Genomic DNA, 18,344 nt, shown 5'->3' with positions numbered 1-18,344 from the left:
CCTGACCCAAGCCATGGTATTTTCAATAACCTCATATGTATGCGAAAGCTGGACAGTGAGTAAGGAAGACCACAGAAGAACTGATGCCTTTGAGTTATATTGTTGGAGGAGAATATTGAAAGTGCCATGGGCTGCCAAAAGAACCAACATAGCTGTGTTGGAAGATCTGCAGCCAGAGTGCTCCTTGGAGGCCAGGATGACCAAACTTCATCTCTCGGACATATTGTCAGGAGGGACTAGTTGCTGGAGAAGGATACCATGTTTGGTAAGGTGGAGGGTCAGAGAAGACCCCTACGAGATGGGTTGGCCAACTGGCAGCATCGATGGACTCAAGCATGGCAACAATAGTGAGGTTGGCCCAGGATCGGATAGTGTTTCGTTCTGCTGTGCATAAGGTCGCTATGAGTCGGTGCCGACTCGATGGCACCTAACAACAACAAGAAGTGGTACAATGTGCTAAGCATTGACTGTTCATCATAAAGTCATTGATTTAAACCCACCAGCCACTCCCCGGGAGAAAGATGAGGCAATCTCCTCTCACAAAGATCTACCTCTCAGAACCCCGGAGGAACAATTTTAGTCTCTCCTGCAGATTCATTGTGAGTGGGAATCAACCAACTGGCAGTGGGCTTGCATGACCTGGGCACCTCACACTAATGGTGATCTGAATTGAAAAAGTTCCCCTCTTTCTGGATATTTAGTATACCAGGTTGTTGTTTTTTTAATTGCCTAGTAAAAATCCTTAGCATCTCCAGGTTTACAGTGAGTTTCTGTTCATAGCTTTTCTCCTTTTTTATTGATTGATGGGGATTGCTATTTCAGGGCATCCTGATGAGGATTCTCGGGAGCACCTACATGCTAAGTTCGTTGCTGACAGAACTGTTGCCACAGAGGTGGCAATGGGAGAGAAACTTGAGAGCAAGCTGCTGACTTAGCCTCACAAATCCAGAGGTGAAGGGGCCAGGCTGCTTGACATCCAGCTATGCTGATCAGATAAACAGAGCTCTTAGAATCTTCAACTCTTGCTGGCCAGCAGGTGGAAGCTGCAGCCTCCCACTAACTCCCCCTTCACCCTCGCCTGGTGCCGGCCCACCCTTTAATTTTTTGCGTTACCATATGAAGTCCATGCAAGGCTAGGAAGTTCTGTTTCTTTCTGCAGCAGGGAAGTATTGTAGCATTAAAAAAAAAAAAAAAAAAAAAGTATATTCATTCTCTTCCTACCTTTTCCCTCATGTGGAAGGCCATCTGAAAGCAGTTTGGTTATTTATTACTTTTTCTCCCAGGGGTGGGAGAAAAATACAGACTGCTAGACACTGTGCCAGAGAGAAAGAGAAAAGCATTCTGAGCTTTAGAGGAGGGGGTGGTTTACAAGTGCTAACAATGTGGTTCAGAATCACTAAAGTTCTTTTAGCATAATGCTCTGAGGAAAGCGACAGGAACCATCTGTTGAAATGGCTCTTAACATGATGCTGCATTGAAACAAAGACTTCTAGGGGCATTTTCGGATTGGTCTCTTTCCCATGAAGTTGTTACAAAGAGAGCCCACTCTGAGGCTGCTCAGTGATGCTGCTTAAATTGTTGTTTTTTTCCTGGCAGTACCCACTCTTGTTTATTTTGTGCCAGTGTTTTCCTCAAAGTGTGTGCTTCGAGGCTGTCAAATACCATTCCTGGTATGAACCCAGAAAGTCCTCGCTAAAAATCCTCTACTTCTGCCCATTTCCTTCTAAAGTGCTGACTCTATTTTACTTGAAGTTGGTGGAGTGATTCTGAAACCTAAACCGCTTCACTGGGGAAGAGGAAAACCACAAATACACACAAACCATTGTGACTCTGGCCTGGTGGGGTCTAATTTTCTAGCGGTGGTTTGTACACCCGAGCCGGCTGCAAGGGTTAAGTAAACTTCGTGGCTGGGAATGACTTCAGAGCCCTGGAATTTTGAAAAGCCAGGGTTCTCAGTACACTGTGTGGCCAGCCTTAGAATCTTTGGGTGTGAAAACCACGCTCAGTTACCCAGACTGATTTTGGTTACTGTTGCACTGCTGCAGAATCTATTAAAATCCAGCAGCTGAATTGTCCTGGCTCTGCCACAAAGCTGGGCTGCTGGGTCAGCTACAGGATTCCGGAGTTGTTTGTCAATGAAGAGAGGGAGTGAATGGAGCCAGGCTATGCCTCAGCATGGCATGAGGTGGCACCCTAGTGGCTGTGTTCTGCCTTGGAAATGTGTTCTCTTCTATTCTCACACAGGCTCATCAAGAAGAGCCAAATTACAGTTCCTTTTTAAACTTCTGGTTTAAATCCAGCCCTCTGTAGGTCTTTGAGTCACCACACCCGTACACATAGATTTCCTGGCCCGTGATTTAATAAGAACTATTGGCAGTAACCTAACCTTGCATGACAGCCCTACTTAAAACAGAATGAACTCAGCCACAAGCTACCATAAGAAATTGCAGCCCTTTGTGAGAAAGAGCCCAAACTTGAAACTGCAAAATGGTCTTACAAAGAAGGGCTAATGAGGAAACTGGTATAGGATAAGAGATTTCAGACATCTAGTCACTTGGGGTGCCATCTAGTTTTGGGGTACCATTACAGCACTGCAGACCTCTATTAAGGTGGAATAGATTTGAAACTTTCTTTTCTGAACAAATGTGGCTTGTTGGTTCTCCTCTGTTAAGTAAGGTGATAGTGAGGGCCATTGCGTGGAAATTAATTTTTAAAATAGGTCAGATTCTTGAGCAAGTTCTTCTTTAGAAAGGAATCATTTGGGCTTGAGCCTTAGAGGAAGAAACAAAAAAGATTATAATAAAAAATAGACTGCATCCCTAGCATGAATAGTTACTGTGACCTTGCCTTTTATTTGCCATTACACCATTCAATGGCAGTCCACTCAAACTATGCTCTCGATCAATATCCTATTAAAGCAGCACAAAAAGTCTCCATAAACTTAGTGGTTAGCTATGTTTATAAATGGAACTCGGCATAATTAGATGGTCAATAGCAGGCTCTCCTAGTAATTTTAAAATGAACATCACACATTTTCTATCTCTAGAAGTCAATGGAATCTCTCCTAGGGTGAAAGTATGGTGAACAGCAGACAAAAGAGTGGGAAGCCCTTGGAAAAAAAATCATAATGCCTATCTCAAAATGTAGTTTCATTTTTAAAAAAATAATAAATATGTTAAGGTATGGAATAGAAAATGTTGATTGGCCCTATAAACTTAGTTCATTTTGCCACCTTATCCTAAATCTATTGACATTGCAAATGTTTCATTTCCTAGTTTAATCAACCCCTTGTAGAAAGATAAAATAATAAATATTGCCCTATTCCTAGGAAGATAAATGTCAGTGTGGCTGGCTTAATTTAGTGGGTTTCTGCTAATATAATTCAATATAATTTCAAAATAAATATTGAAACTGCGTTAGTGCAGAGGGATGTTTTGTTGTATCATTTCTTTTTTCTTTTAATTTCTTGACATATTTGGGGTGAATATTTGGACAGCAAAGCTGGCAGCAGATGTCAGCTATAGAAATTGTCATCCAATTATGTTTTCTTCGGAATTGCTTTTCAGAGTTTGAGTGGCCAAACATGAATTTTCCTCTCTGCTTCCGTCACCCAATAGGGAGTGAGCCACATAAGGTGAGAGGTGTCCTCCGCTCAGGCTCAGGCTGTCTCCTTGGTCCTTGGCTGACTCAGCACTATAGATTGAAATGCACATGTACCTGTGTTCCCTAGCAGTTGTGTTCCCAACCACCCTGTCAGCTGACATGAGACCTGTGGCGGGGACAAGCTTATGACATCCGTGTGCCCCATCAGTTAGTGCTCTGTGTGATGGCCCAGTGCTTCCTGTTACACTCCTCTTACTCTTACAGTATTCCTGGTAGAGCAGGCAGGGAGCGTTCTCATGGCAGGACTTGGTGCCTTTTGTAGTCTCTTCTCAGCTGCAACTCCTGCCAAATTTGCCAGACTATTGAACACTCTTAGGCTAAAGGGTTACATTAAAGGGAGAAACAGACTCCATAATACCTTGATACACATACTCATTTGTTGTCAAGATCTCTATTTGTCAGTTCATCTATTTCTAATCTTTTCTAGGTAACTCCTTGTTTATGTTTCCTATGTATAATATAGTACATAAAACCTATGGTTAAAATGTCAGCATGCTATCATGAAATAGTCCAGGATATAGAATTGGAATATCAGGCTCCACGACTTACTCACTTTAAGACTCTAGGCAATCTATAACCACCCTCAGCTGTGTTCTCTTTATAAATAATCATAATTTATTCAACCAAAAATATGTCTTAAGCACTGACTGTGTGTCAGGCCTGTAAGTCTGAATATTACAAATAGGAATACCTATGAAGAGTGATGATGTTGTGTTGTGAAGTGCCATCGAATCAGTTCCAATTCATAGCAACCCTTGTATAGGGTTTTCAAGGAGTGGCTGGTAAGTTCAAACCACTGACCTTGCAGTTCAAACCGACCTGGCTGTCTAGTATTTATGCTACAGCAGCACACCAGGACTCTAAAGAGCAATAGGAGGATTAAATGAGAGAATGACAGGTGTCTACCATATAGTACGTAGATGGTCAACCGATGGCGCTACTGTGATTTTTATTGACCAAAGTCTCTTTTGTCTCTAACCTTCCACTCTATTCTCTGAGAAGATTATTAAACCCACCATACTCTCAGCAGATTTATTTTAAAATATGTAAGTGTGCGTTTTAAAAAATTTATAAATGAAGGACAAATATTAGAATTCATGTTCTAAAATCAGTTTATTAGAACCTTTCTGCCAATGCTAGATCAAATACATCTTCATTTACTTTAAGCCTATTTTTCTGTATAATTTTGTAAATTGTTCTCCCGTAATGTCTGGTTACCAGCTGCTCCTCAGAAACCCTATACAGGGTCGCTATGGGTCAGAATCGACTCGTCGGCACTTCACAACAACAATGTCTGGCTGACAGCAGGACATTCTAAAATTCTTACTCTAACACTGACACATGAGCAATTTAAGTGGCCAGCCTTACCTGGGCCACTTGTATCACAGTGTGCAAAAATGGTGCTTAATTCTATCCCCTTGGTTTATTTTTTGAAACAAAAATTCCCTATGCTACTATGGACTTCTGGAGTGGAGCTGTAGAATTAGCGCTGAACGAGAACCACAAGGTCGGCAGTTCAAACCCACCAGCTGCTCCTTGGAAACACTATAAAGGGTCACTATGAGTTGTAACTGACTAGACATCGCTTAACAACAACACTATGAGTAACAGCCACATGCTGGGGCTCATTAGTGACTGTAGTTTTTAGTAAACTTTTATCTGTGTACTCATAAGCCTCAAGTTTTTAATAGCAGATATTCACTTCCAATGGGGTCCTGGTGTGGCACTCTAGGGTTAAGCACTGGACTGTAAAGTCAGTTTGAATTGCAAGGTTGGCAATTCAAACTCACCAGTGGCTCTCAGTGACACTTAACAACAACAAAATTCACCTCCAGTTGGTAACATTGATCCATCAAGTCAATTCCAACTCATAGCAACTGTACAGAACAGAGTAGAACTGCCCCACTGGGTTTCCAAAGCTGTCATCTGACTGGAAGCAGGCTGCCACATTTTTCTTCTATGGAATGGCTGATGGGTTTGAACTGCTGACCTTTTGGTTCCTAGCTGAGAACTTAACCATTGTTCTACCAGGGGTCCCTATAGGTAACATTCCCAGTGCCACTGAGTCAGTTCCAACTCATAGTGACCTTATGTAGGGTTTCCCAGGCTATAAAACTCTACGGGAGCAGAAAGCCTCTTCTGTATTTCAAGGAGTGGCTGGTGGATTCTGTCTATTGGTCTTATGTAACTCACTTCACCACCAGGACCCTTATATATAACTAGAGAACTAAAAGATATTTTTGGGATTTAAAAAAAACAAAAACAAACAACAAAACCTACAGAGATCCTATATCATCCCCACAGTAAGGCCATAAATGTTATTGAGACTTTGGCTAGAATATGCTATCCATTGTGGTAATAACAGCTAGCTCTTGCCTATTGGGTAGACGGGTGTGGATAATCTGTGCATGTCTAGGTTGACCCTGGTGAAGCAGACAGCCTGCAAAGACATGTAAGAAGTTAAATATGGAGACTTAACCAATCCAGGGTGTGACTGATATGAGAGCATGTTAATATAAATGATATTTTGATAGATAGCGGAGAGGAAAATTAAACAGTTCTTGGTGAAAATATTGAGAACTATTGTTGTAGACAGCTGGATTAGTAGGCTGTTGAGATGGGACTGTAGATATAGCTTGGTTTCCTAATGGCTAATGGTCAGATAGTCCCAGTGCGCTCTTAGTTAAGGAGCTTATGTATAGAAGCCCTTTGCTGGCTTATAGATCTTTGTGGTGAAAAGACCTCTTAGGCCATCAAATCCATCCCCTGTCAGGGAAGACTTAGTCCCATGGCTGAGGCTGTATCACGTTTTAAACGGGTACCACATTTGACCTCAACCAAAAGCTAAGATGAGATGATACTCTAAAATGCAGAAAATCAATTTCAGTCCCAAAGGCAGAATCCACTAATGTAGGAGGAGATCAGTCAGCATTGCTAACCCCTCCATGGATGTTTCTGTGAGATCAAGTGTTAGGGCCCTTCATCCAGTGAAACGCCACCTGACGCGCAATGCAAAAGACCTATACAAACCACGAAGTAACACAGAGGACGATAAGACAGAAGTGTTGCCAGCTAAGTGGCAGGCAGTAATTATTTTTATTTTTAAAGTCAACTTCCCAGTAACTGATGGACATCTTGTGGGTAGAGAATAGTACCCAGGAAAGACAGGAATATTCAAAATATGGATGTCACACCTACTTCGTGGGGTGAAACTCTAGAGATACCTGGGTTCAGTTCCCTTCTTTGTCACATATTTATCTCTGTAATCTTGAGCATGCCACTTACACTGGCACCTAAGCTTTCTCATTTGTAAATGTCATAATCAGTTGTTGCCAAGTTGATTCTGACTCATGGCAACCCTATGTGGGTTAGAGTACAACTGCCTCATAGGGATTCCAGTGACTGATTTTTTTCAGTAACAGATTGCCAGGTCTTTCTTCTGAGGAACCTCTTCCTTCCAATGGTGACATTAACCTGCTGCTGCCAAGATGATTCTGACTCATAATGATTCTGCAGGACAGAAAAGAACTGCCTTTCAGTTATCACCTGAGCGCATTAACCATTTGAGTCATCCAGGGCTCCCATAAATTAGCCTAACTACATATTTCTTAGGGATGCTATGAGAATTAAATTAGAGAGTTCTGGTAAAATGCATGCCACATTGCCTGACACATGATAATTGCTCAGTAAGTATTAGTTCTCAGCTATTTTTCGTTGACAAGCTCTTACCGTTTCAGTTCAAGTCAGTGAAGATTCATTGCATGTGTGAGCTATGAAGACTCTTGTGCCGTGTGCTGAGGGAAATACAGAAATGAATAGGAGATACTGCCTTCCTGTGTAGAGTTGTTGTTGTTGTTGTTAAGTGTCGTCGAGTCGGTTCCGACCCATAGTGACCCTGAACAGGATTTCCGAGGCTGTAAACCTTTACGGGAGCAGAACGCTTCATCTTTCTCTTGCGGAACAGCTGGTAGTTTCCAACTGCTGACCTTGCGGTTCGCAGCCTGATTCGTAACCACTACTCTACCAGAGCTCCTTTTTTGAGATCTTGAGATCCAAGACTTTCTTTATAGCAACAAAGTTCCTGAATACATTTAATTTACAAATTGAGCTTCCAGTAATACCTGAGCTAAACCATTGTCATGATTTGGGATGGGCCTGGTTTAATTAAAAGGAAGCCCCCCCCCCCCCGGCCCCAGAAATTAAAAATTCCTCCATTCACCTCCCTCCGCCATCTACTGACACTAACACACACATCCCTTGAGTCCACACAACAGGGAGGTGGGTGGCAATACAAGGTCTCAAGCTGTATGAATAAATGCCCTTGATGGGGTTAAAAGTATTCTGCTGACTTTGGGTACCTACTGCTGCATTTCATAAAAAGCAGTGCTTATATTCTATAATAGCAGGAAAGTTCATGTTCACATTTAGTGCGGTGTCTTTCTTTAATGTTCCTGTCTGGAAAACCATCTCCCTGGCCTGCCTGTGATCAGATCTTTTAGAGAGGAAGGGTAGAAAAAGGAGATCAGCACAGAGGCTTTGCAGACCAGAAATCTGCTTGGCAAAAGAGTTGCTGAAGACTGTGGCGTAGAAGCTGCAGAGAAAGTCCCTTTATGATTGATTTCCATTCAAGTCAGACTGACTGCAGTGTGGTCATTTTTCTAACCCATAACTGCTCACACTGCAGCAGTCTGCTATCTGCAGGGTGTCTGAATTATAGCAGTCTACGTCCTTGTTACCTCTTACACAAATTACTTACACTGGTTTCTTTTTCCATGCAAATTCATCAGTTTTACAGCCTCTCGTAGCCACAGTCAGGAAACTCTGGCAGAGAGCACAAATTGATAAAATGAGTTAATTTTACTATACTTATTTTTTTTTTTTTTTTTTCTTTCTAAAAGCCTTCTCTCATAGGCAATGTTCAGGAAGCCTATTACGGTAAAAGGAAGATAACAAAGGAGTTGAATTTTCTTGCCATAAATTACTTTCCAAGTTAATTCTTTTAACGATGATTCCAGATTTGCTTGAGTTTTCATAGCATTGTACGTTTTACAACTGTGTCTTTGATAGAAAGAAGAATGAGTATTTTCCCATGTTCATTTCTTTTGTGCTAGTGACATAGACTTTCTTGCAAAATCTTTGCCACTAGAATGCAAAACAACACTAAACTGTGCTGGCCCCTTAGAACTGTGGGCTGTTGTTGGACTTTAAAGTACTGGTTCTCAAAGTTTTCATGTACAGATTGGATCACTTTGTCTGATTCAATATATATTTTTTCATAGTTATAAATTGGAAAAATTGTGCTAAACTCTGATGGCCATTTGAGAGAAAGGATCTATTGGTCATTAAAAGGAGCCCTGGTAGCATAAAGGGTTAAGAGCTGAACTGCTAACCACAGGTCAGCAGTTTGAATCCACTAGAATCTCTGGGGAAGAAAGGAAGCTTTCTGCTCCTGTAAAGAATTTTAGCCTCAGAAACGCTGCATAGGGTTACTGTGACTCAGAATCGACTCGATGGCCATGGGTTTTGTTTGAGCGTCTTTGGTCATTAGCAGAAGCCCTGGTTGAGCTGTGGGTTAGGTGTTAGGCTGCTTAACCACAAAGTTGCCAATTCAAACCCACCAGTTGCTCTGATGGAGAAAGATGAGGCTGTAAAAATGTACAGTTTGGAAACCTTACACTATGAGTTGGAATGACACTTGCTATTTGCAGTCAGTTGTTAATATAAAGGTTGGAGGTTCAAACCCATCAAGCAGCTGCACACAAAAAGGCCCAGCAAACTGTTTCCAAAAAGATTCTAGCCAAGAAGACCCTCTGGAGCAGTTCTGCTCTGGAACACGTGGGGTTGCCCAGTCAGGGGCCAACTCAATGGTAGTTAACAACCACAGTTGGTAATTACTGCACATTCTTTAGTTGCCTAGCAAGCTTGTGGAAAGCACAACTCTGGGGGTTAGTCTCGAAGATGTAAGCCTCACGAGGGCAGGGATTTTTGTGTCTCTTGTTAATTATCAAGGACAGTGCCTAGAACATTGAGAGTGCTCAATAAGTATTTGTTGAACTCCACTGAATGCAGCCTCACAATACTTACTTGCCATCTGCAATACACTGGACACACTTGTCATTGCATTAATGCTCTCTGCTGAATCTTGTTGGACAAGTTGTAAACTCAATGCCCTGTCTTGAAAATTTGGATAATTATTATTATTTTTTACATCATCCTCTCTTTCCAACAATACAAGCCTGAGCAGATTGTCTCTAGTGATGGCAGAAGTTCAATAACCACAACCTTATCCAACTACTAATGTGTACAGAAGAGCAGGTCATTAAGAGGGTTGGCTACTAACGTAACCCCTTTCTTCCAATAGCCCACATTACTATAATGATTCCTTAATAGCAAACCATTTATTAAGAAATGACAAGAGACTACATTCTACTCAAGTCAGGAATGAAGGGGGTGGGGGATGGATAGCTTAGAAATAACAGCTGAAGAAATAATTTCCAAAAGTTAACCTTAATTGTTCTGCTTACTGTTGCAATTACTCTACTAGGAAATACTTGTGGATTTTTTTAAGCAAGTTGGAGAGTCAGTTCTCACTACCTATGTATATTTATAGCATTTCTAAGTTTCACTTTCCATTGCTTAAAAACTTAGGGGGGCGGGGTCAATGTTGTTGTTGTTGAGTGCTGTTGAGTCGATGCTGACTCATGGTAACCCCATGTGACAGAGTAGAAGTGCTCCATGGGATTTCCTTGGCTGTAATCTTCATGGGAGCAGATCTCTAGGTCTTTCTCTCATGAAACTTCTGAGTGGGTTCAAACCATCAACTTTTCAGTTATCAGTTGAGGGCTTAACCATTTGCACCACCAGGGATCCTTGTTGTTAACTGTCATCCAGTTGGTTCTGACTCACGGCAACCCTGTGTAGGCTTTCCAAGAAGCCTTGTGGTTAGCAGTCCAGTACTTGTATTACAACACCACATCAGGACTCTCCAGGGCTCCTTGTTGTTGTTAAGTGCCATAGAGTCAGTTCTGAACCATAGCAACCCTGCACAGGGTCTCAGAGGCTGTAAATCTTTACGGGAGCAGAAAGCCTCATCTTTCTCCCACGGAGTAGCTGGTGGTTTCGAACTGCTGACCTTGTGGTTCGCAGCCCAATTCGTAACCACTACACTACCAGGGCTCATTAGGCAGACAAAGAAACCACTGCCTTTGAGTTGATTCCAACTCACAGTCACCATATAGAACAGAGTAGAACTGCCTCATAAAGTTTCCAAGGTTGTAAATCTTTGTACAGAAACAGATTGTCACATCTTTCTGTTGTGAAAAGGTTGATTGATTTTAGTTGTAACCGAAGTGCTTTAACCACTGTGTCACCAGGGCTCCTTAGGTGAGCAAATAGGAAGGGTAATTATTTACTCTTCTTAATTCAGAACATAATCTTGATCGACCATTACCTGTCCAAAACCATAGTGGACTGTTTAGGAACACAAAAGAGGCTCTATCTAGACTCTGTAAACTAAAGGTCACATGGCATAACCCTCTAACATCTGTTTCTCAACTACTTTGTGCCTCAGGTCCCTCCTATGGTGTTGTGAAAATTAAATGAGAAGAAATGCTTAAAACACTTAGGTCAGCATCTGCCCCTTAGTGTTATAGAACAGAACTGTGTTCCATAGGTTTTTCAGAGGTGTGACCGTTAGGCAGTAGATGCCCAGACTTGTTCTCAAGGCATCCTTGGGTGGGTTCGAACCACCAACCTTTTGGCTAATAATTGAGCACTTAACCATTTGCACTACCCAGAGATATCTTGTTTGGTTTAATAAATGTTAGTTCTTGCCATTGTTGTGGTGGTGATGTTGATAGTGGAGGTGGTACCACTAGTGGGTGGCCATGGTGTTAAGTTTTTCATTATCATCACGCTTACTAGAATTTGTTGTTGTTAAGTACCGCCAAGTTGGTTCTGACTCTTAGCAATCCTGTGTAGGTTTTCCAAGAGCGGCTGCTGAGTTTGAACCGCCAACCTTACAGTTCAGACGGACCTTGCATTCCAGTGCATTAACCCGCAGTGCCATACCAGGACTCCACTTATTAGAATAAAGAGGCCCAAAGAGTTAAACAACTTAACCAGGTTACTCAGGTGGTTAGTAGCAGGGCTGGGACTTCAACCAATCTCTCCCAGGCCCATCTGAGCATTCTTTCTGCATCCTATGGTGTCTGCCTTGACAGTCCTCTATACACTCAAACTTGGAGAAAAAAGTGTTACATATGAGACAATTAAAGGATGATAATGTACAAATAAAGTGATATCAGATTTGGAACAGACATGAATTGTTACAGTAGATTCCATCCTTCCTTAACATCCCCACGTTTGGTCAACTGTAGCTATGTAATATCTTTAAATACCTCAGAAGGCAATTACTCTTTAGTCTCAAAAGCACAATATGATGTTATCAAGCAGGCCAAAACTTCAGTGACGTTGGACAACATCAAACCCCTTAGTTCCCTAATTTGCATAACGGACTTGACCCATTATTAATTAAGAAGTGCTTTATGTTATATGCATCTTATTGATAATGATTATGAAGAATATGATTATTTGCTTATTGTGCCTTTTCCTAGTACACAGCATAAAATTGGTCTTCCATGCCTATTTACTATCCTAAAAGACTTGACAAATCTCCAATGTGAAAACTCTATATTCTTTCTTGGCAGTTTAGTTTAAGGTTCCCAGTCCCTCTTGCCAGGAATCCTGAATCAGTCTTTCAATTGGTTTCTCCACCTCCCTTTTAGTACATTCTGTATGTAGTTGTTGTTAGTTATGGTCAAGTCAGCTCCGACTCATGGTTGGTAACCATATGTTTAACAGAACACAAACTTGCCCAATCCCGCATCATCATCAGGACCATTGGTGTGATGTAACCCATTATTATTCTTATTGCACCGTTGTATTACTTCACTATAGCACTGTGTCACCCCATGTCAATCAGAGATTCCTCTTTTCATTGGCCCTCTACTTTTATCAAATATGATGTCATTTTCTAGTGACTGGTCTTCTCCAATGATGTGTTCAAAGTAAACGAATCGAAGACTCACCACCTCCCTTCAAGCAGCCATTCAGGTTGTGTTTCTTCTAAGAGTGATTTGCTTGTTCCATTGGCAACCTTTGGTATAATCAGCATACGCTGCCAACACCACAGCTCAAATGCATCAATTCTTCTTCTGTCTTCCTTTCTGTCTACTGTTGCCGTATTAATATTCTTCAGATTCAACAATGATCATATCACTTCTCTACTCTGAATCTGTCAGGGATCCAACCGATCACTCACTATACTTCCCACCTCCAAACTTTTCACCTGCTTCATCATTTGCCTTGGAACCCTCTCCTCTCTGCCTCTCTAAATCGTAACCAGCTTAAGTTAGCAATTTTGCATGCAATCAAACCTTTTCTGACCCCACAAATCAATGTGATCTCTTATCCTCTGAACATTCCTAACACGTTATTTATATTTTTCCAACCTGGCAATGAGTTAGATATAGTTTCAGGTGTTATAATTCCATTAAATTGCAAACATTATGAGAGCAAAAATACCTAATACCATTTCTGAATGTCAAGTTTGAGGCATATATTGTATATAGGAGTCAGTATGGAAAAATAGAAAAAGCACAGGCTTCAAGGTTAGACATCCTTGAAGTTTAATCCTAGCTCTGCCTATTTCTTGACTTTCTGTAATCCAGGACCAGTTATTTTAACTTCATTCAAGGATTTAGTTCTCATCATCTAGAAAATGTACTTTCATGAGACAGTTGTTTGGGGGACTAAATTAGGTAAAATAAATAAAGTACTTATCAAAGCACATGGTTACATAGATAGGTACTCAATTGAACCTACCTAAAGCCCACCATTTGAGGTCTTAGTTACCTATCAAAGGATCTTCTTGTTCTCCAGATTATGGACTGTCGGAAAGAGCAACCCATTTTAAGGACATTCTGACCTTGCCCCACACCCTTAGGGAGGAGGCTTTTTCTTTGCCCAGAACAGTATCACTGAATCAGAATCCATTCCAATAGATTGGTCTGCTGTGTAATATATGCACACATTTTCTTATAAGATTATTTTGAAAGAGGCAGAAATTAGGTTAATGTCTTATTAGGATTATTGAACCCAGGTTGTGAAACCCATTCTCAGATCAGAAATTTAGTGATTTTTTATTTTTTCCTTCTCTTTTAAACTCAAGATATATATGACCAGTGTGCCAAACCCTGAAGTTACCAGAAGTCCAGTAGACACGTTGGGAAGCAGCACCCTACAATCGGGCACTTCTTCTCCCATTTGTAGGAATGATGCCATTTGATAGATTATAATTTTACTGTACCATGCACTTCCCAAGAATTAAATATGGGCAAGCTAGGAAACATTTTGGGGGGCTTAATTACTGTTTCAAACTCTCTGAGAGGTGAGCATACCATATTATGCATGTAATTTTCTTTCTTCACCTAGTTTGGCTCCCTTGACAACTGAAAAAGATAATCAAGGCAAACACTTTCTCCACTTGAGTATTCCTAAGCTTGTTTTCCTTCCTTTTTTCTTTTTTTCCTTCACTCTTTCCTTCCTTCCCTTTAAAAAAAAAAAAAAATTGTAAAGTATGTAAAAGTTTTTCAAATTAAAAACAAAACGTTTTTCCAAGATAGCTTACAGCCAAAGTGTAAAATACAAGTGCTTCTGGATGCTTCTTACTGGTAGAGGGAAGCCTGTGGACTGTCTCAGAACTCATCTCTTCATTCAGTTCCAGCCCTTCTCCTTCACCATCCTTCCTTTTCCTCATCTTCCAAGAGACAAATATTGTATGTGGAAGTCAGTATAGAATGCGTAGAGCTCCTGGGTCCAGCTGAAGCCACAATTCCAATGTGAAATGTGTAGGGAAACCTAACTCCAGATCTTTGGAGCTGATTAGTGTGTAGCACACTTCTTTATTAAAATGAGAGGCTTGCATCTCTAAGCTCCCTCAGGGCACTAAGCTCTAGTAAGTATCTGTTAGAATTGACAGTGCTACACACACAATTATGTGTCAGATTAGGAATAAAGACCTGGCAATCTACTTCTGAAAATCAGCGACTAGAAACCGTATGGATTGCAACTGTCCAATGTGCAACTGATTGTGGGGACAGTACAGGACTGGGCAGCACTCCATTCCCTCATGCACGGGGTGGCCATGAGTCAATGACCTACTGGACAACAGCTAACAACAATTATATAGTAGGCTACTGACAGTGATGGCCAATCCATAGCCGTATTTAAATAAGCCTATTCTCCTTCCTGTAGTCCTGGTGTGGCACTGTGGTTTAATGCACCATACTGCGAAGCCATTTGAACTGCAAGGTCGGTGGTTCAAACTCACCAGCTGCTCCTCGGAAACACTATACAGGGATGCTATGGGTCGGAACCGACTTGATGGCACTTAACAATAACAACAACAACAATAACAAACCCTCCTTCCTCCTCCATGTTCAATTTCATACTTAAAATATCATGGAATAAATGGGGAACTTATGTAAGTAAATTGAAGCTAAAAAGCAAATTAGGGAATGACTAGCAATATTATACATCAGAACCCTGTTTACACCTACCGTGACACTTACTGTTTTGAATGAAAGAAAGTCCCTTTGTTCATTTGAACCTGTTGTTCAGAAATGTGTTTGAATTTCAAAAAGCATATGTCAATTTCAAGTTTTCTATTTCTTAGCAGTGACTGTTTTTACAGAATGATGGTTAGGATTGAGATACAGTCATTGCTATTAATAAAGTAAATATGCTTAGCAATTGACTGCATCCTCTTATGCCTTCCTTTATTCCATTATTCCTTTGTGTTACCACAATCCATCCCATTTACGAAGCACAGAACCAGGGAGTCTCCCTAGGTTCCCTTTTCTTCCTGATTATTGTATTTAAGCACTCAACATATTTTCTTGATTCTCACCCTCAAATAACTGTCCTCAAGCATCTTCTTTCTATCCCTGGAATTTAGACCCCACTACATCTTATCTTGTTTAAGTGCTCAGTGGCCTCTCTGGTTGGTTTTACTGATTATATTCTTTAACTGCTTCTCAACCCTGCATGCTCTCATGACAGAGTGATTGTTCTAGGCTGTGTCTGATCATAGCTTTCCTGTCCTTTATGGGCTCTCCTTTGACTAGTGAATAAAAGTTACTCCCAACAGTTATTTCCGTTTGACCAGTATTTATTGATGTGTTCCTGGTATTAGAGATTATGTTAAATACTGGTGATACAACTCCAAATATAATGGAGTTGTGGCATGGCACTGTAAGATAGGCACTGGACTGCTAACCACCAGCTGCTCCTTGGATACCCCTTATAGGGTCACTATGAATCAGAACCAACTGGATGGCACTTAGCAACAACAAGAAGCACTTTCATAGCATATAAACTTGGAAATCTAGTTGGTTCAAATGCATGTTCCTAAAACAACCTACCAGACCATCTGTGACCTGACCTTAACCTTCCCATCTTTTCCTCATGTATTATAAACATCGTACCAAATGATCAGAAGTTCAATGCATGTGTTTTGGCTTTTACCTTTCTACATGCTGTTTCCTCTCCCTAGAATACCTCTGTACATTAAATGGCATCATCTCTACTTGTCCTCCTCACAATTTTCTCCAGGCCTCTCATTTTCTCAAGCCCCTTTATATACATTCAAACCTTTCCTCCTCAAGCTTGCTTACATAGCTGCTTCTGTGTTTTATCTGAGTCCCTTCCCCATCCACCACGGTTCTTGGCAATAGCAGACTATCAGTAATTAGTTATTGAATGAATGACAGCTCTAGTTTACGACGTTCTTCTTTCTTGTTATAGATATGAAAAATAGAAAGACATTCCTGTCAAGTCAGTTACAACTTCTAGCGATTCCCTATGTGTGAGAGTAGAACTGTGCTTCACAGGGTTTTCTAATGCACATTTCTTGAAAGTAGGTCATCAGGTACCACTGAGTGAACTTCATCTTCCAACTCTTCAGTTTGCAGTCAGTGCATTAATGTTTGCAACATTCAGAAACATTTAAATTTATTTACATATCCACTTAATATGAACTTAACTCTGAAACCAGTGTCTCAATATAGTAATAAATACCTCTACTGGACCTGTTTGGAATAATTTTCCAAAAGAAGAGATTATTTGTAGTTGTATTATTAATTTTAGTGCCATGTTATAAGATTGATAGATAATATTTATTCAAAAATATGTAATAGGCTACTAGCACAAAAAATAGCATCTAGAGGTGCTGGGAAATAAACTCATAGGGAATCATATCTCACACAAAGTCCACTCTGAAAATTACATACAGTAAAAATGATTTTTTATGTTCTCTTAATCTTAACTCAGAGGTTGACAAACACTTCCTATAAGGGAATGTTGTTGTTGTTGTTAGGTGCCATCCAGTCGGCACCGGCTCATAGCAACCTTATGTACAGCAGAACGAAACACTGTCCAATCCTGGGCCAACCTCACTATTGTTGCCACACTTGAGTCCATCGATGCTGCCACTTGGCCAGTCCATCTCGTTGGAGGTCTTCCTCTTTTTCTCTGGCCCTCCACCATACCAAATAGGTAGTACTTTTTTTCAATGTTGTGGGCCATCTGGTCCCTTTGTAGCTATTCATCCCTGCTGTAGTGATGTGAATGTCACAGCTAACATGTAAAGGAATGTGTGTTGCCATGCTGTAATAAAACTTTTATTTGTAAAAGCTATGGCTGTAAGGAGCTCTGGTGGTGGTAGTTCAAGCCCATAACGCCAGCAGTTCAAACCCACTAGTGCAGCTCAGCAGGAGAAAGATGAAGCTTTTTACTCTTGTAAAGATTTACAGCCTCAGAAACCCTATATGGGGTCACTATGAGTTGGAATGGGTTCGATGGCAGTTTGTTAGTTTTTTGTTGTTGTTGTTGTTTTTTTTTTGTTTTTTCCCTTCCCACCTCCCATGGCTTACACAGCTTGAGGTTGAGAACTCCAGTCTTTAATAAGGCATGCTGCTGAGATAATTCTGAGTAAGGAGACATCATCTCCTTACAAGGAATTGGGAAGGGGTGTCCTACAAATATGAATTTGCTCTCACCAAAGTGCAGAACAGAATTCCAAAATATAAATGAGTAGTTGCTATCAAGGTCATTCAAAGAAAAGTCTAGGGAATGTTTTGATTGGTCACTCAATAAATGTTAAAACTAAACTATGGAGGTATTTTGGTAAAAGCATCCAGGAATGTTGCAGCCTTGGTGACAAATTACTATTATAAAAAGAGAAAAAAGTGAAAGATAGGTTATATATTTTATAAAACCTTATATTAGCTTCTGAGGCTTTAAATCTTCATGGGAGCAGAAAACATCTTTCTCTAGCAAGTGGCTTGTGGTTTGCAGTCCAGTACTTTTCATATGGAGCCACCACACACTCTGTATGTGTATGTGTGTGTGTGTGTGTGTGTGTGTGTGTGTATATATATATATCTTGTTGTCATTAAGTGCTGTTGTGTTGGTTCCAACTCATAACAACTCTGTAGAGGGTTTCTAAGGAGCAGCTGGTGGGTTTGAACTGCCAACCTTATGATTTGCAGTCCAGTGCTGATACTACCGTGCCTGGTATATATATATGAGTATTGCACTGCAGGATAATGTACTGGGCC

The 18,344-nt window shown here is 40.8% G+C and overlaps 1 protein-coding gene across 2 annotated transcripts in view; it reads left to right on the top strand.

The window, feature by feature from the left end:
- The window catches only part of NFIA (nuclear factor I/A), a 505,904-nt gene that overhangs the window by 342,557 nt on the left and 145,003 nt on the right, over window positions 1-18,344 (top strand). The gene's annotated exons all lie outside the window — the stretch shown is intronic.

The sequence above is a fragment of the Chrysochloris asiatica genome, unplaced genomic scaffold (genome assembly GCF_000296735.1).
Source record: "Chrysochloris asiatica unplaced genomic scaffold, ChrAsi1.0 scaffold00048, whole genome shotgun sequence".
NCBI classification, from domain to species: Eukaryota; Metazoa; Chordata; class Mammalia; order Afrosoricida; family Chrysochloridae; genus Chrysochloris; species Chrysochloris asiatica.
Note: the sequence above shows the minus strand (reverse complement) of the source record. Positions and strands in the feature narration are given on the sequence as shown.